The 20,094-nt window shown below is 35.3% G+C and overlaps 1 long non-coding RNA gene across 2 annotated transcripts in view; it reads right to left on the bottom strand.

The window, feature by feature from the left end:
* LOC116866942 overlaps positions 1–15,360 on the bottom strand; it is a 67,563-nt gene extending 52,203 nt beyond the window's left edge. For both annotated transcript variants that reach the window (XR_004382516.1, XR_004382515.1), the window contains exon 1: positions 15,268–15,360. This is a non-coding gene — a long non-coding RNA (uncharacterized LOC116866942). The remainder of the gene's footprint in view (positions 1–15,267) is intronic.
* Positions 15,361–20,094: the final 4,734 nt, after the last annotated feature.

Below are 20,094 nucleotides of genomic sequence, written 5' to 3'. Positions count from 1 at the left end.
CCTAGCATGTGTTGATTATATTCAGGTGAAGCCTCAAGGGAAAACTGTATTTCTCTAGATCTCTCTCCCTCTCCCTTGCCCTCCATCTTTAGCTCTGTCCTCTATGATACTCTGTCGTGCAGTTCTACTTGCCTTGGCCTTCTTGAAATCCAAACTGTGTCTCTCAACTCACATTTCTAAATATGCTGTCTACATAGTATCCCAGAGCTATCAAAGAGATCACTTCTTTTTGTTTTCCTTCTCTCCAAGATTATCATCCTGCTATGCCTGTGGTCTGGTGTTCGTCATTTTATAGATTTTTTTTTAAATTCTTTAAAGTAGAAAAGTAAATCTTGTTTCTGTTATTCTGTTGTGTCCCTAAGAAAATATATATAGAGAGATTTTAGTTCTTCTTTTAGTTCTTTTCATACTAATACAAAGAAAAAATTTAGATGTGTTTGACCACTAATCCATTTCTTTCACTTTTCTTTTCAATCAGTTGATGTCTATACTTTCTTTCAGACACATAAAATAAGAGAGGGACCCACTGTGATTTTTTCTTAAACTAGAATCTTAAGAGAAAGCAGCTGATGTAATAGGGTGGCTAGGAATGTGTAGATATTGTCGATGTGGGAGAAGAGTAGAAAGATACAACTCTGGTTTGTTTTGGATGGTTTTGAATCGACTTCTTCATGCATCACTATCTCTATCTGTATTACTTAAGAATGTTTGATTGAAAGTGAGTGATTTTATATCTATGAACTCTGGTCCTTGGTGAATTAGAAAACAATCCACATTCCTCTCTGATTTTAATGCTGGACTCTTCTATTTTTAATTTACAATCATGAGTGGGAATTTATGCCACTGGACTACCATAAGTATAATAATTCTTCGACATGTGAAACAGTTGACTCATATTGTTTTTTCTCAAATTAGCTCTATATATAATCTGAATATATTTTCTGATGCATTTGAAATACAGTCAATAATCAAATTGTTGTGTGATGCTGTGTAATATTAAGGCTGAGACTCTATTTTGATAAACAATAAAGAACTCACATTTAAAGATAAATATGGAAAGTAACCTCATATTTATAAAGTGATTCTAGAAATAAAATAATATAATTATTTTGAGAAACTCAACTCTATTTTCTTACCATACAATATTTTCCAATTTGCTTTATGAGTTATTATTAAATGATCAATCTGGTGGGTGGTTATATATATTTTTCCACAGAAGATAAACCTAATATTGCCTTCTAGTTTTATTGACTAACTTCTATAGCAGTTTCAATTTGTCAGCAATGATAGGGATGCAATTACCTTTGTCTCAAAAATGTTTATATCATTCAAAATGTGAGAAAGGAAGGATATTTCAGGAATCTGACCTTGTAAAGCTAAATGGATTATTAATTAGTCTGCCAAGTTTAATTTTTGATCAAGAAAGAAAGGTAACACATGAGCACATTTTAATTAGCCATAATTTAAATTTTTTCCATCATTGCCATTGGAGATCTGCAAGTAGAAGAGATTCAAGAATTTATTCTCATCTCTCCAGAGATATGGTCATTTAGATGATTGTGGTGGATAGCATAATATATACAGAAGGCATTTGTAAAGAAAGACTATTTTTTTTATCTCTGATCTTTGATTTGCTGGTGTCTGTATTAAGAATGGCACACTGCATCCCACTTACCCTAAAATCTGTGCTGTCACTTGAAATATTTCAGAGAGTTTTCTTCTTCTGTTATGCCATCCAGCAAAGTTTTACAAAACAGCATGCTTTCATTCACAGTGTTTTCCAAAATATATCTTACAAATGCCAACAACTGAGCACAACCTGAAACATCTGTGGATTTGTCCATTTATGGGGCAAAGTAATCACTTTTCATACTCTTTAAAACCAGCTGTTCACAGGCATTAATTGCCATGTCACTTACATGCTTTAGAACAGCAGCATTTGACAATGGTGCACGTGTTAATTTGTTTACCACATCTGGTTCTTTTTCAGTGAATACCGTCTTGATGGCAGATGGCAATAGAAGAGTTGTTGCAATTATGTCGTTTAAGAGGGCTCTGAGTTGTATGGATACAGTATGCATTTAAGTGACTACATTTTTATATTAAAATGCATATGTAAATGCCTTCAAACTTCTGGCTAAGGACTTCTATAACCTAGGTTTTGTTTTATTTTTAGAAATATACATGTTTTCTGTAAAATGACAGAATGCAGAATGGTTTTAAAGACTTACTACTTTTATATATCAGATCTTCAAAATATATAACACTTCTGTCGTAAAAGAGATATACATGTTGGCATCTTCTTCAGGTGATCCAAGAGTATTAAAGCTCACTTACAGAGAGAAAGATTAAACATGGCCAGTCTCAAGCACTAAGGTTCCTTTTTCTCTTTCTTCTTCAGTTTATGTACAGGTACACACACCACACCCTGAAGATCAAAGTGGCCTGGGAGAAGAGATTGATATAAGAATTCTACCAAATACTTACTTTCATGAAATCCCCCTGGAATTCATATAAATCTCTCATAGCTTCTATCCCTTGGCCCTGTCTTGGTTTGACTTCCTAAACTATTCTGCATTCTTCTTCCTTTTTTTTTTTTTAACTATTATATATTCCAGATGCTTGGTTTTGGCAGTCTTCTGTCTTACTCTGTGTAGTGGCTGATGAATTCTCAGATTTTGTTTAATTCTTCTTATTCTACCCTTTAAGTATCAGTGCTTTCAGCAACAATATCAAAAGACAAACACTAACATTAATATTTGCAGAATTGATGACAAATGAGTAAGTCTAAATATATCTTTTCCATCAGCCATGCTGTAACATCTTTCATGTCAAACAAGCAAACAAACAAAAAAACCCTTCTATAACCTCACAGCTCTTATGCTATTATCAGAGCATTTCTCTTCCTGCCATTAGAGTAAATGTGTAGTTGCCTATTTTGCAGTCACCAGTTCTTTTCTGTCATTTTTTTTGTCCATAGCACTCCACCATTCAGCTCTCACCAAAAGGTGGTCAACGCCTTCTCTCTTGCTAAATCTAATGAGATTTTGAAGTCTTTATTATTTGTAACTTATGAGCAGCCTTTGACATAGTTACTCACTCTTCTTTCTTTAAAGACTGTCCTCACTTCGCTCCTAGGATAGCACTTTCTGCAGGTTCTCCTCTTCCCATGTGACCCCCCACCTCCACCCCACGTTCCCTTTTCTGGATTGTCTTCAACTCTAAGATTTCTCATGTTTGGTGTGTCCTAGAGCTCAGTCCTCAGGTGTCTTCTTTCTTGTGGACCTGCTCTTCCTCATTCCATCACCACTCAGGTAATAGCATACTGTTTGTATGCTGAAGACTTAATGAGTTACATTGGTGGTCAACAGTTCTCAATTTCATATTTGCACATAAAATTGCCTATTTGAAATCTTCACTTGAAGCCTAAGTGACATCTCAAACTTAAATGGATGTTTCAATAAAGAAGTAAATTTAAAAGCTAAAATATGTATTAAATTGAATGTAAAATCCCACTCTATCCCCAAATTTGCACCTGTAATGTTCCCCATTTCAGTAATTTTAGGAATTTTGTTATCCTATTTGCCTTGGTCAAAAGCCTTGCAGATACTATTGTGTCCTCTCTTTATCTGATGTTTCACAGACAACTTAACAGCAGATTAGGTTAATTCTGCCTTTAAAATACACTTAGAAGCTCACTACTTCTGTCTCTTTCACTTTTCACTTTCACCATCATCTTGGGCATGGGGGTGGCAATTGTCTCTTAATTGGTTTTCGTGCTTTGCTCTTCCTATCCACCTTCCAGTACAATCTATCCTAAACACAGGAGACAGAGAGGTCCTCTGAAAACAGAAGTCAGATCACATCTCTCCTTTTCTCAAAGCCCTTCTGTGACTTCCTGTCTTTCTAAGGGTAAAACCCCAAGTTTTCTTTTTTAAAAAATGTTTTATTTACTTGAGAGAGAGAGAGAGAGCAACAGAGAATAGGGTCAGTGGCAGAGGGATGGAAAGAGAGAAAGTCTAAGCTAAGCATGGAGCTGTGCTAAGCATGGAGCCTGACTCAGGGGTCTATCTCAGGACCCTGAGACCATGACCTAAGCTGAAACCAAAAGTCAGACCCCTAAAAGGCTGTGCTACTCAGATGCCCCAAAAGCCAAAGTATTTTTTTGGGGGGTATACAATATATATTTTTTTTCTTTTTACCTATGGATCTCAATTCTGGCTATACAATAAAATTTTTTAGGAAGCTTTCAAAATATATATGAATTTTAGAGCCCTCATCCACAGATTCGGATTTAATTTGTATGAGATGAAGCTTAGATTTTTTTTTTTTTTTTAAGATTATGCACCCTAAGGTGAAAACAACTGTCCCATGGCCCAGTCCATAGCCACCACTCTGGCTGCCTTTTCAGCCACTCTTCCCCTTGCTTGTTCCACTATGGTATGTTGGCCTCTTGGCTATTCCTCTGACATGCCAACCACATTTTCCTCCTTAGAGCCATTTTACTTGCTGATGCTCTTCCTATAATCTCCCAGTTACCTGCCTGGCTCTTACTGCCTCACTTCCTTCAAGTGTCTGCTCAAATATTGCAAAATAGATGAAGGCTTATCTCACCACCTTATATAGAACAACAACTCCATCACCATTACCTCTGACCTTCTTTATGTTCTTCTTCCATATGATATGTTTATTTATTTACTGTCTGTCCCCTTTCCCCCATTAAATGTAAGTTCACGTTTGCTGGATTGTTCATACATAGTCTATAGAGCTCAGAACAAAGCCTGACTAAAGTAAGTGGAGAATAAATATTTCTGTAATAAATCAATGAATACAGAGTTATTTTTTTAAAATGAGGGAAAAAAAGGTGAATTTTTGAAAATTGAAGGAATGTCCGCGAAGCTGTCTCAGGCAAGGTAATTAAAACATTCAAGATGTCACAATAATAAAGAGGGTTTTTTAAAAAGATTATATTTATTTATTAGAGAGCACAGGCAGGGGAAGCAGCAGGCAGAGGGAGAAGTAGGCTTCTTGCTGAGTGGGGAGCCCAATGTGGGGCTCAATCTTATGATCCTAGGATCATGACCTGAGCTGAAGGCAGACAATTAACAAACTGAGCCACTCAGGCAACCCACAAAGAGGGTTTTGTTATGAGGTATAGGTGTAGGGGGAAAACATGACAAAGGTGCAGACCCCCAGGTTTAGTAAAATTTCAGTTAGTCCCTATCCCAGGCTCTAAGGATTGAGACCAGGAATAATAGTTACCAGAACCTGGATGGACAGAGAGTTAGTTGTGAGAACTCCATTGCCCTCAAAAAAGGGCAACCTTCAGTCCAGGGGCACAGTTGACTTAAGGTGCCTCATGGTAGGGAAAGAGATTACCAGGGAATAAATACTGGACTTTACCCTCCTTCCTTCCTATTCTTTTGAGATCCTGATTAGCTCAATTCAGTGAGAAGCTAGAGAATATGAGATCTCTGAGGAGTCCAGATGAAAACCAGAATCCATTATATCATCTTTCAGGCCCAAAATGGGCACTTATAAAGTCTTCCCCTGGCTCTCATGGGGAGAAGCCATTCACCTCATACCAGACTTTGTACACAACCGGTTACATTGCAACCTCTGGAGGGAATTACAGTAAAGGACTTACTCCTCCTTGCCAACTCCCATGGGTCAGCCATCCATGCTCTCATGTATATCTGCATTCCTGGCTCAGGTGCCTGCATTTGGAGACCTCTGAAGCTGGCAAAGGCCTTAAGACATTTTTATCTGTGCTTACTCAGTGCCCAGTACTTCTCCACTCCTAACATTTTCCCCTTGCCCCAGGTCTATAGAATGACAGGAACCTTTTGGGTTGGAGGTTCCCTTGGCAATGAGATGATCCCTCCATCTGCATTGATTCACCTGACCTTCCCCTCATTGCCATTCTGTGGGGGAGAAATGGAACTCTGGGGGAGCCAGCAACTTCTTTATGGTCTCTTAAACTATCTCAGTAAGTAAATAAAGACTCGGCTGATACTTTCAGTTTTGTTTATTATCCTAAGAGACCACTTGAAAACCTAGCAGCTCTCTCACTATATCTCTGACCATTCCTTTGATGTAATCCATATTTGTTATCATCTCTGGACAGACAGCAAAGTAGGAAAGATGAACCATGTATCTGGAGAATAAAACAAAAGATCTTCAGTAAATTTCAGTCATTTTGCCTCTTAATTATCACTCCTTTCTTACACTTCATGCTCCATTCTTGTCCTTCATCCAAGTAAACTTTGTGTCCCTAACATGGGGAATGCATGAAGTCCCATTAATTGCAATATTGCAATATCACTTTTTTTTTTTGTAATTTTATTTTATTTTTTTTCAGTGTTCCAAGGTTCATTGTTTATGCACCACACCCAGTGCTCCATGCAATGCATGCCCTCCTTAATACCCACCACCAGGCTCACCCAACCACCCACCTCCCTCCCCTCCAAGAAACCCTCAGTTTCTTCCTCAAAGTCCACAGTCTCTAATGGGGGGGTCTCGGCCTCCAATTTCCCTCAACTCACTTCTCTCCATCTAGCAGTGTCCTCCGTGTTATTCCTTATGATCCACAAGTAAGTGAAACCATATGATAATTGACCCTCAATGCTTGACTTATTTCACTCAGCATAATCTCCTCTAGTCCTGTTCATGTTGATAAAAAAGTTGGGTATTCATCCTTTCTGATGGAGGCTTAATACTCCATTTTATATATATATATATATATATATATATATATATATATATATATATATACATATTTTCTTTACCCATTCGTCTATTGAAGGGCATCTTGGCTCTTTCCACAGTTTGGCGACCGTGGCCATTGTTGCTATGAACATTGGGGTACAGATGTCCCTTCTTTTCACTACATCTGTATCTTTGGGGTAAATTCCCAGTAGTGCAATTGCAGGGTCATAGGGAAGCTCTATTTCTAATTTCCTAAGGAATCTCCACACTGCTTTCCAAACTGGCTGCACCAACTTGCATTCCCACCAGCAGTGTAAGAGGGTTCCCCTTTAAAGTGTTGCCAGTCTAGTCATATTCTAAAACCTAAATAAAGCAAAGGATTAAAAAAGGGAGAATATAAACAATTTAACCCCATAAAACACGATTTATACAGAAACTGTTTCTGTAGTTGATCATAAGATTTATGTTAAATAACGTAGCTGATTTCTTCAACTCATTCCAGGTCATCTTATCCTCTGTCCCCAGTTTATCTAAATGGTTTCTCTACCTGATTGTGTGACTCAAATATTTACTCTTATAAGATCTGAATCTTTGGGGCCCCTGGGTGGCTCAGAGGGTTAAGCCTTTGCCTTCGGCTCAGGTCATGATCTCAGGGTCCTGGAATCAAGGCTGGGATTGGACTCTCTGCTCAGTGGGGAGCCTGCTACCCCGCTCTCTCTGCCTGCCTCTCTGCCTATTGTGATCTTTCTCTCTGTTAAATAAATAAATAAAATCTTAAAAAAAGAATCTGAATCCCTGATGATTTTATCTCTATTGAATTGCTGCAGATTTCCAGTGATCAGAACTATTTATCAAGGGACTATCAAGATGTACTCCAAATAAATTCCTTGAGTTTCAGACATAGTCCTCTTACAAAAGTTTATAGCAGCAACTCATTGACCTTTAATAATTGGGATCAACCCTCTTAGCCAGTAAAATACTTCTCTTCCTAGTTGTTCAGTTTTGTGAAAGGTTATATCATCTGAAGATGGTCTCAAATTCCAATTTATGGAAAACATGGACATGTCCACTCACAGAAACATTACTTCCTTGGGCATAAGAACTGCCAAATTCATTGAATCAAAACTCATAAGGAAAGGGGAACAAATTCTTCTGGTAAGCCATTATTACCTCTACCATTTGCTTCTTGGTCCTTACATCTGGGTTTTAAGGGAAAAGCACAAAATATTGAGTAATTGTTTGAGATATATACTCCACTCTCTAGGATTTCACCCCAAACTTGCTGAGTTGGGTCATCTAACTAAGTCTTCAGCAGCCCAATCAAACTTTCTACCAGGCCAGTTGCATGTGGATGATGGGACGTATCATAAGGCCCACATAGTACATAGGACTGAGCCATTGCCACATGCTCTTCTCTCTCTCTCTCTCTCTTTCACACACACACATACACATACACATTTCCTTTGGCTGGATGTAGTGTTGTATGGAATACTGTGTGAAATCCATAGTTAGCAGAAGTTTTTTGAGAAAAGAGCCAATCTGTATTGAAAATACCTGATTCAGGTATTTATAAAAAGGTTAATAAAATCTGCCTTTACTAACATGGAATGAATTTTGTGACAAAATGATAAAAATAAGTTGCAGAACAGGTAGTAAAGTATGCTTCTATGGAAGTAAACAAAAGTATATGTAAGTTATCCAGCTATTACTAGAAAATTTTATAAAATTCAGCCATGATCTAATTCTGTTATCTGAGACATAAATGTCCTCTCCACTTTATCTATTTCTCGTGCTTTTTTTTCCCCCTATCTCTGCCCAAGCATGAAGATAGATTTGAAGCACAAACACACACACACATTGTGAAGTTTTTGTTTTGTTTTGTTTATTTTAAACTATGAAAGTTTGAAAGGAGGTAAAAAAGAAACGTTAAGTCCAGGGTTCCAGAAATTTTGGCCATCATCCTTGTTTCCATCTCAACTTCTTTAACTTCTTATTTCCTCAGAGACAAACACAAATTATTCCTCTTCTTCACTGAAACTCCTTCTTCAGTTTGCTCATACTTCAGTTCTTTCAGTCTCTTAGGGGCTCTTACCTTCCGTGGTGAGTTGTCAAGTGAAAGATATTTTCCAGACAAAAAATCATGATCTACCTGAAACTCTGGTAAATGCTATTTTCTCTTTACTTATTGAAACTATGCGTTTGCATGTTCTTAAAATACATATTCAGAGATATTTACAGAATAGTTGACGGTGGCTATCTATAAGACTAGTTTGGGTAGTGCACAGTAGAACATTTATTATTTTTCCAACAAATATGTGTCGCTTTTATGAATTAAAAAAAAACTTTTAATAAACGTATTGGAATACCCCAGAAATAGTCCTAGTTCACATCTCCTTCTCTTTGTTTTCCTTTTGTCATCACATTCTATCCAAAGGTTTTACTTACTTTCTGGCAATGGTGGCAATGATTATAAATCCATATTTCCATTTAGATATTTTTTTTCGAGCCACAAATATCTCTGTGGCTTGAAAAAGGAGATTCATCCTTTCATGGAGATTTTTGAATTACATGCCTACTACATGCTGGGTGCCATGATAACTGACAGGCACAGAGTGGCTAAAGTGGAGTGACATAGCCCCTGCATTCATGCAGCTGGAAATCTTTGGAAGTGCTAATACAATAAACAATCAAACAAATAAATAAATGTACTTAACATGTTCTAAGCAATGCCTTTCAGAAAAATAAATACAATGCTATAATAACAAAATTAGTTTTCAATTAAAGAAAAAACTGGGTAACCAAGGAAGTTCTTTCTGAGGAGATAATATTTAAGGTGAGGCCAGATGGAGAATTGTCCAGGCTTGTGAAGAGTAGCTTCAAGGCTTAAGGATAGCAAGTGGGAAATTTTGAGTTGGGAGAGTGCTTGCTGTGTTTTCCAAATTGAAAGAGAGCTGTGTGATTTAGATATAAGAAATTCAGGAGGGATGAGGCATAAAATAATCCAAGAGATATAAGCACAGGAACTCAGTCATGACAATCCTAGACCAAATGGAAATTTTGGACTTTATCTTAAAAGCAATGGGATTCATTGGAGCGATTTAAACAGATTAGTGATGTGCTTTGGTTTATATTTTTAAAAATTCTCTTTGTTCTATTATTTATGCTGTAAAAGGAGGTCAGAGAGGAAGGAAAGAAGCAGATCATTAAGAACCTGTAAGGTATTTAGATTTTCCCTATTAGCATTTTCCATTTTCCATTTCAGAAATCTGGATACGTTTGACTTCTCTATTCCCTTCATTTGTTCTACCATCTCTGATCAAAATTTGGCAATTTTAGATTCTTAACAACTCCCACAGGTATAATTTTTTTCTTTTTCTCAACCTTTACTTCCTTAAATTGGTGCTTCATAATCTTTTATCTGGATCATTACAATACTATAGTCTTCTCAACATATTTCTGTGCCTACTATCATGCAAACTAATGCCTTAGTTATCTTAATAAAATAAAAACTTAAGTATGGTATTCTAATACTTATATCATCATTGGATGTCCATAATTAATTGCATGTATTTATTTATATAGGAAATGCCCTTTATTGAACACTTATGTGGGCAAGGTTAATATATCACATATTTATAGCAGCCTCATTTATTAGGTTTTGTTATTGTTCTTGCTTTATATATGAAGAAACTGAGTCTTGGGGAGAGTAAATGACAGTGAAAGTGAGTTATTTCATCCATTGCAGAGTAAAGCCACTCTTAGAAACTACTTGATTGGTAGATTCCAAATAACATTGAGTTATTTTGAGGGGAGCTCTGCTGCTTAAATTTATACATAAAATGCATCATCTTTAAGACTTTGAACTGTTTTAGATTCTTTGGTGTGGATCATCTTGCCAGCAACTTGGTATGTTGTTATTGGGAATTTAAGACTTTAGAAAATTATAACAATTCCTGATTAAAATTAGTAAAATATTATTTGTGGTGGTTTGGCGCAGTGTCTTATTTGGGTTTTTTTATTGGCATTGAAGTTTTTGACCTACATACTCATAGGAAATTTCCCAAATGTTGCCTTTTATAATTCATTTACTCAAATAATTCAATATAAAAATTTCAAATGATTGATTTTTAAGATGAGTAGAAATATATCTCATTTTCTTTACATGGGGATAATCTCTATACAATAAGGGGTATAAATTTCTGTCAACTTCTGAGTCATTAGAATTGAAGCTCACTTTATCTTCCAGTCAAAGACCCTGAGCCTGGTACACTCAATATCTGTACTTTATTGTTCTCCCTCCTCTCTCCACTATACCATCATCCCTCTAGAATCAGCTTCATTTCCTAGAGAAGGTTACCACCCAGTCCAACCAATATTGGTCCCAGCAGGCTTTAATAAAGCAAGCTTTAATAAAGAAGATAACATAAAGTGACAACTATAGAATTACACAGAGAGCTAGTCTGTTATCAAAACACACATCAGTCTCTCCCACCCCCCACCCTTTAATGCTTTCCTTTTCCTCTGATAGTTAAGAGAAAAAACTGAAAGTGATTTGTAACTTTTGGTTCAGGGTTTTCTTTTCAATATGAGGATTTTATTTCTATACAATCATTGAGGCAATAATCTCATAATCTTTATGAAGATTTTTGGTTATTCTGAGATTCCATCCAAACCTAACCCGTGGGATGAAGAACATTAATATTAACAATAGATCTCTTTTGTCCAATTCTGAGTATCAGACAATTTTTTATTGACATCCCACAAACTCATACCTTACACATATCTCATGCATGTAAACAGTGGTTAATATATCTCATAATACATAAATATACTTTCCCTGCATTCAGAAATACTTGTGGAATTAGTTTGTCTAGTAACTTCTATGTACATGACATTTAGGACAGAACATCCTGGGTCCTGGGTGATTCTTCTCTTTCGTTATTCTGGTCAAAGTGTGGGTTTCTACCATTGTCTAATCAGCTCATATTCAGAAGTTTTGGTATGTCCAGATGAAGCATGCAATCATCATTCCACATATATGCAAACATCAGATTCTCATAAAAATAATGAGACTGCTTATACACCTCAATAAAATGGATGAGTCTATTTCCACACATACAAATCTGTTTTGAATTGTATTACTTCTTTGAAAGAATTAAATTCAATTTTTTTTTTGTTGATTATTCTTTCAAGTAAGCATAAGGATCCTGACAGGATCCTTGGAGGTGGAGAGGGAGTATTATAGGAGACATATAAACAGGATTTAGAAAAGAGAGGTGTGAGACAATTATGAAGCTTTGCCTATTCTATGGGATTTATTAGACCACTCCTGATCTTAAGCCATATATTCCCTGATTTTATTCATTCATAATATGATTTATTTTTAACATCACATGGCAATACTTTAAATTTTTTTCAAGACCCCTCTGATAATCAGCATAAGGCTGAAATATTATGTAAGAGAACAATTGAAGAGGTAATTTAACCACGGTAAACTTTAACACATCTTTGTCAGACTTTCTACTTCTTCCTCACAGTCTATTTTTACCATTTTGCCCTGAAGTCCAATGTTAGGGACACACAAGAAATGCCACATCCTCTAATCCCTCTTTCCCAAAGGTTATGCTGTCAACTTGGACCTCATTTGCTTTTTCTATTTTAAATCAAATTTTCCCAACAAAATGAAACATTATTTAAGTTTCTCCAGTGCCCAGTTTAAAAATCAAAGGAAGATGAAAATTTGACTTGGCAGTGATTTGTGAATGACAGTAATGAGTGTGGGGGAGATGAAGAACATGAACTTTTCAGAGTGCCTTAAAAATGACATTGTTATTTAATGTGCTGATCACTTTGTGATTTAAAAAAAAAAAAAGTGATTTTCTTGCTTCACCAAGAGAAGATTAAGCTGTGCTTTTCATTGCACTTTGCTCCAAAGCACTGGAATTATTCTCTTTGTTTAGTCCTTGCCCAGCTGCTGCCCTAGTAAGCCCCATAAACTTGGCTTCACAGCTGTGCTGGCTGTTCCAGATTTTGGAGTCAGAATTTTCCTCTCAGTAGTCTTGGTGATGTTGTCCCAGATTTCAGGTGAACATTGTGATAATCCACTGAAAAGCAATTTTTGTGAAAATCACAAAGTGATTTTGTTATTTTATTTTATTTTTTGTTTTGTCTGTAGGGTTCTTTTGGCATTTTTATTTGTTTGCTTTGTTTTTTGCTCTGCTTTACTCAGTGTTGTTGGAAATATTTAAATAAATTTACCAACTTCTTAATGAAAGCTCAGTATATGTAAAGGTGTTCAACATCACTAATCACCAGGGAAATATTAATCAAACCACAATGACATATCACCTCACATCTGTTAAGATGACAATTACTTAAAAAAAACCAAGTAATAATTGTCAAAGATGTGGATAAACTGGAACCCTTATATACTGTTGGTGGTAATGTAAGATGTTACGACTACTATGGAAACAGTATGGAGGTAAAAAGTTAAAAATATAATAACCATATGATCCAGCAATTCCATTGCTGGATATATGCAAAATAATTAAAATCAGGATTTCAAAGAGACATTTGCACTCCCATGTTCATCGCAGCATTATTGACAATAGCCAAGATGTAGAAACAATCAAACTTTACAAATGAATGGATAAAGAAAATGTGGCATATACAGATAATATAAACTATCATTGTCTCAAAAAAAGAAATCCTTCCATATGCAACAACACGAATGAACTGGAGGACATTATGCTAAGAGAAATATACCAGGTCATAGAAGGACAAATACCACATGATTCCTCAAATATGAGGTATCTAAAATTATCAAACTCCTAGAAGCAGAGAGTATAATGGTGGTTGCCAATAGCTGAGGGAAGAGGGAAATGAGTTGTTTCCCAACAAGCATAAAGTTGTAGGGGTCTGCTATATTGGACAGTACCTGTGGTCAACAATACTCTATAGTGCACTTAAAATTTTGTTACGAGTGTAGATCCCATGTTAAGTGTTCTTAGCACACAAAGATATGCACACACACAATGAGGCATAAGGAAACTTTTAGAGATGATTGATATGTTTATTACCTTAATTAAGGTGATGAGTTCATGAGTATATGTCCCAAATCATTAAATATGAACAGTTTTCTGTGTATCAATTATACTTTGATAAAGCTATTTAAAAAAAAAAGGCTTGGGAATGTGAAGCTAAATGGTCTGACATTTCTAGTGACCAAGTGAAGCTGAACACCTGAGTGATTTTAAGAACTCTACTCCAGCTCTCAAGTATCTCCAAATGACTTTGACAGTAGCCAAGGACACATATGCATCAGTCTCTATCTTGGGCATATCATCCTGGATTCCAAGGTTTTATCCAGTCTCACTGACATCTCTTCTTTTACCCCTTTCCTTCATTGAGCTTCCACTCAAGCAGAAGAGTCTGGTGTATTATTTTCTTTCTAATTTCTGTTTTTATCCTCTCAGAAAACACCTTCTGCTTTGAGTCCTTGCCCACCCTCACCTAGAAAGCAAAATATAATTATCTTTTGTTTTATCCCATAAATAGTCTATTTAGTAAAAGGCCAAGTAACCTATAAATATATTTAATATACTATGATATTGATGCATGATAGATTATGACATTTATTCTCTCTGTATTAAAGTTATGTTTGTGCTCTTTTGTCATTTACCAGATTGTGAGTTTCTTGAGGGCAAAATTATGTCTTACTTATTTTTCTGTCACTGAAATTAAGCAACTGGTTTCTTGGTAAATGTAAATTCTAACCTGAATTGAACATCTGAACTTCACTGGGGCTTGTACTATCCTAAACCAAACTTTAGTATTAAAATAACAATTAAAAGTAAATTTAAAAACTAGAATTATGAATAGTAACAACTTTAGCCACTTCTCTGCCTTCTAAGAAGGAAAAATATTTTGTTGCTTAGGACCCCAAATTTTATTTTGTTGTTAAGTTGACCAGGTTGAGTAGAGCCTAACTGAAAATACCTCAAATGGGCTAAATTGATTTTTACTGGTAAGATCTGAGAGCTACTAACAGATAAGAGCTAATTATGGGATCTGGAGTATAGGCTTACTATGCTCAGCAAATTCAGATTTTTGAAGAGGTTTTATGTGGAGTTTAAAAGATTAAAAATGATAATAACAGCAATGACAAACCAGAGTGGAATCCTTCTCAGTATTTGTGAGATTTAAGTCAAGAATTACATTCTCTTCAAGGTTCCGTGTATGTGTGTGAGTGTGTTCCAATAAATTTTATTCATAAGAAACAGAAGGTGGACCAGATTTGGCCCAAGGACAATAGTGTGCCAACTTATGGTCTAGAGGGAATCAAACACTTATTAGAAAGTTTACTAGGTAATCTATCAAATTACTTCTAGTTCAAATGTTTTATGAATGTTGTGGTTAAGATGTATTAGGACAATATGGATAGATCTTAAAGGAATTATGTGAGACAAGTTATATAAAGACAAATACTACATAATATCACTAAAATGTGAAATCTGAAAAAGCTGAATTCGTAGAAACAGAGAAAAGAATGGTGCTTACCAGAGGCTGGGATGAGGGAGGAGGTACTGAGGAGATTTTATTAAAGGGTAGACACTTGTAAGTGAAAGATGAATGAGTTCTTGAGTTTATTTTTACTGTCTGTGTTCCTTTTGTATGCTGTCTCATGCAGGAAACAGACTTAAAGAAAAAACATGTTATGTGGTAACTCAACTTCTATGTATGGCAAGGCCAATGGCAATGGTGGGAATGAGGAAGTGGTGGTTTTATGACCCTCAGATCATACCACATAAATGACCATGTAAACCTGGTTTAACTCACCCTAAAAGCCTTCTGAGATATTTTAAGCATTTCGTAAGAAATAATTCAGTTCAAAGATATTCATTGCATGAACCAAATATTTATAATTTCTACATTTATTAAACAGATATTTCATCTGAGTATCATATTTTGCTAAATTACAAGTTTTATGTTTTATTATTTTTCTTTTATACAAATGATACACACACATATATGTATATACACTATTTTTTTTTAAATGATATAGGGTGTGGTCTCATAGAAAGGTATTTGGTCTTTGTCTCTGGTTCCTGGCATCTCCTAAAACCTCTGGAGTTTCCTTGGTGATAAGGCTGATAGAATCTGGGGCACATGGGTGGCTCAGTCAGTTAAGCATCTGCCTTCAGAACAGGTCATGATCTGAGAGTCCTGGGATCCAGCCCCACATGGGGCTCCCTGCTCAGCTCCCTGCTCAGAGGGAGTCTGCTTCTCCCTCTTCTCCTGCTTATCCTCTCTCTCTCTCTCTCTCTCACACACACACACACACACACTCCCTGTACATTTCTCTCTCAAATAAATAAATAAAATCTTTATTTTAAAAAAAAGGTAATAAGATCTTTTGTTCTGATGAGGTTCCTTTGGTTACTACTATAGCTTGAGGGTGGTGGCTGATGTCCAGAAAGACCAAATCTTGCTTGATTATAAGTTTGAAACTTTCAGCCTCAGTCTTCAATAAAGAGAGAGAAACTGGAGATTGAGTAGTCACCAATTGCTGATAATTTAATTAATCACACTATATAATGAAACCTTTATAAAAACCCCTAATGCTGGGATTCAGAGAGTTTGTCAAATTCATTCAAATGTCAGGAGCATGGCACACCCCAACTTCAGAACAATAAAAATTCCTGTGCTTGGGATCCTTTCAGACTTCGGCCTATATACCCCTTCATTTGGCTCTTCAGTTGTATCCTTTACAATAAACCAGTAAATGTGAGTAAAGTACTTTTTGTCATCAAATCCTAGGAGGTAGTTGTGAAAGCCTCCAAATGATAGCCAGTCAGAAGTATCGTGTCTGTACTTCCAGCATCTCAGGCAGGATGCAGTTTTGTGGGATGGAGCCCTTAAACTTAGGAAGTCTGGGTGTCTAATTCCATTTAGTTAGTGTCAGAATTGAATTGTAGGACATTCAGTTGTTATTAGAATCAGTGTTGGTGTCAGGAGGAAAAAGAAACCTCTCAGAGAGTCAAAAAATAAGAAAATGGAAACACAATCCTTCTCACACCCCAGATAGTTAAGATACATAGATTGAAATATAGATATACATATGTGTACTTAGCTCTTTTTTCAAACACCTTTACACACACAAATAGTTTGAGATTATAGCATACAGACTTTTTCATTGTCAATGCATAGTTTTCTTTAATGGACTAAGATGTCATTTTATTAATACATATAAACTACCTAATGTCAATTATTATATTTCAAGATATTATGAAGAGTCATTTTAGTGTCTTATAAGTGTAACATCTTGGACAAACTATACTGAGAAAATATCTCACTCCAAGTTGTAGCAAAAAGTAGTAGATTATGACTGTCCATAACACTTTTTATTTTCTTTCCAGCTAAAATGAGACCTGAGATAATGATAATTTCTATAAAATACATCTAATAATATGAAAAAGCAGTTATTATCTAAAATCAGGAGTTTCTGTGCTCCAAACTAGCTTTTAAAGGTTCTTTTATTTATTAAACCAAGTTTCATTGAAACAAAACTTTCAATTTATTTGAAATGGAATACACAGGAGGATTTTGGATGACTGAATCTTTGGATAAGCTGAGATAGTGTATTAATCAAAAGAGACAAAAGGAGCATAAATCAAATTCCTCATATAAACTAAAATCAATAGGATTCTGTCAGGCTGAATTAAGGAATATTGTGTTATTAACTTCAAATATTTTCTTGTATGGTTAAATGATTTTATTTATTTTTATCTGAGTTCATTTTTTCTTGTACATAAGAAACTGAAGTCATATAATTGTTGAGCACAGAGAGACACCCAAACAATACATGGGTTGGAGTGCAAACTCATTTGGAATAAATACTGCATTTTCTTCATCTTCAGCTCAATACAGTACTTGCACAAGTGCACCTAATTTTTTAAATTTAATTGAATTAAAAATAAGGAAACTATGTCCCAACAAGTTAAACAACTTATCCAGTGACTAATAGAGACTTAGGCGTACTTGGGCGTTAGAGTTTATTTTTTAATCCTAAACAATAGTAGTAGTAGTATGCCATACTTCCTCTCTCAACATGAATTTCTTTAATTATTGAAATGTATTGGATATGGCAGTTTTTGTCTAGAAAAATTTTATAGTGGTATGGGTTTATTTATATTTGGGTTTCCTTACAGAAATGCCCATGAAGAATAGGACAAATAAAGTGAGATAATATGTCCAGAATTGGGTGTCTGATATACACTAAGTAAATGGAAGTAACTATGATAAATTGAACAACTTAAGTCCTCTCTAAATAAGGTTTCTGCCTCTCAATTTCAGGAAATCTTAGATATCTGTTTATCAGTATTAGAGGTGGGTCAAGAAATTATATATTGCTCAATAGTCAAAACAGAACCAAGGCAGAGTTTGGGTGTCATTACAGGAAAGACTCAGGGATACCCAAGACAAAACCCCACCCCCAAGACCCAGGAACACAAAATCTGTCTAAGATGATGAAAGAGTCAAGAGAGTAGAGAAGCCCTCCCTTGAACACAGATGTTTATAGCATTTTTATTCACAATTGCCAAAACTTGGAAGCAACCAAGATGCCCTTTAGTAAATGAATGAATAAACTGTGGTACATCCAGACAATGGAGTGTTATTCAGCACTAAAAAGAAATAAGCAATCAAATCATGAAAAAACATGGATAAACCTTAAATGCATATTACAAAATGAAAGGAGCCAATATGAAAAGTCTGTATATTATATGATTCTAATATGTGACTTCCTGGAGAAAGCAAAACTTTGGAGACAGTAAAATGATCTGTAGTTGCCAGGGAGGAGGTAGAGGAGGGAGGGATGAATAGGCAGAGCAGAGAGGATTTTTAGTGCAGTGACAATACTCTATGATATATAATGATGAATACATGTCTCTAAAAATTTGTCTAAATCCATAATATGGATTCACCAAGAGGGAACAATAACACAGACTATTGCCTTTGGCTGACTATGTGTCAAAGGAGGTTCATCAGCTATAATTAATGTAACACTCTAGTAGGGGATGTTGATAATGAGGGAGGCTATGCATGTGTGACGGCAGGTTTATGTGCAGAATCTCTGTACCTTTCCCTCAATTTTGCTGTGGGAATATATGTGGGAAGTAATAAGGATTTTTAAAACTAAAAAAAAAAAAAAAAAAAGAAATTAGTAAGAGAAGCTCATCAGTCAGAAGTATTATCAAGGAAGCTAATTAGATGTATAGAAAGAAATGAGCAGAGCTAGAAAAAGAAAAATACATAAATAATTATAATCAATATATTCTTTAAATATACTATAAATAATTGATAAGCTACACAAATACTATAAATATGTATTATGGGATTTATACACATGTAAAAATAAAAGGTATGCCAACAACAGTACCAGGAATGGATGGCTCTAAAATTCTTATACTGTATGGAAATAATAGAGTATTATTCAAAATTGCACTGTAATAACCTCAGAACAGTTTTTCTCAGATGAATATGATTACTCCTCCTCCTCCTGACACACCCACATACACACTCACACAAACGTACACAGGGTACATTCAGCAATGTCTGAAGACATTTTTGGTCATTGAAATTGAGATGTGCTATTGTGTCTACTGGATACAGTCCAGGGATGTCTTATACATCTCAGAGTGCAGAAGATGGACCTCTACAACAAAGTGAATTGTCAGACTCAAAAATGTTGTTGGTAATAAGGTGACAAATGCTGTCCAAGAATTATCATCCAAAAATTTTTTTTCAAGTAACATATATGGAAAACTGATAGTGGTGATAAAATGGAATATGAAAAGTTATGTCCAATAAATCCAGAAAGAAGACAGAAAAAGAGAACAAGAGGAATAGAGAATGGATAGGAAAAACAGAAAACACTTTATAAAGTGGCAGATTCAAATCCAAATATAATTGCATTATGATGCAATTTAATTGACATTAAATTTGAATGCTCTAAACACCATCTATTTAAATACAGTGATTTTCAGATTGCAAAAGAGAGCAAGACCTAAATCTGTACTACATGAAACTCAATTGAAATGTTAATAGAGATTGGTTAATTTTTTTTAATGTGAAATATGTCCCATGTAATTATTAATTAAAAACAAAGTGGCCTGGTTATAATAATAAGAAAAGTAAAATTACAATAAAAAATATTATCAGGTATAGAGAGGGGCATTATATGATATAAAATTTAATTAACTTAGAATACCTGGGATCATAAATGTGTATCAGACACAGTTTCAAAATATTAGAAGCAAAAATGGTAAAGCAAAATCAGAAATAGGCAAATCGGGGCGCCTGGGTGGCTCAGTGGGTTAAGCCTCT

Source organism: Lontra canadensis, unplaced genomic scaffold (genome assembly GCF_010015895.1).
Source record: "Lontra canadensis isolate GAN:19392208 unplaced genomic scaffold, GSC_riverotter_1.0 scaffold11, whole genome shotgun sequence".
Lineage (NCBI taxonomy): Eukaryota > Metazoa > Chordata > Mammalia > Carnivora > Mustelidae > Lontra > Lontra canadensis.
Note: the sequence above shows the minus strand (reverse complement) of the source record. Positions and strands in the feature narration are given on the sequence as shown.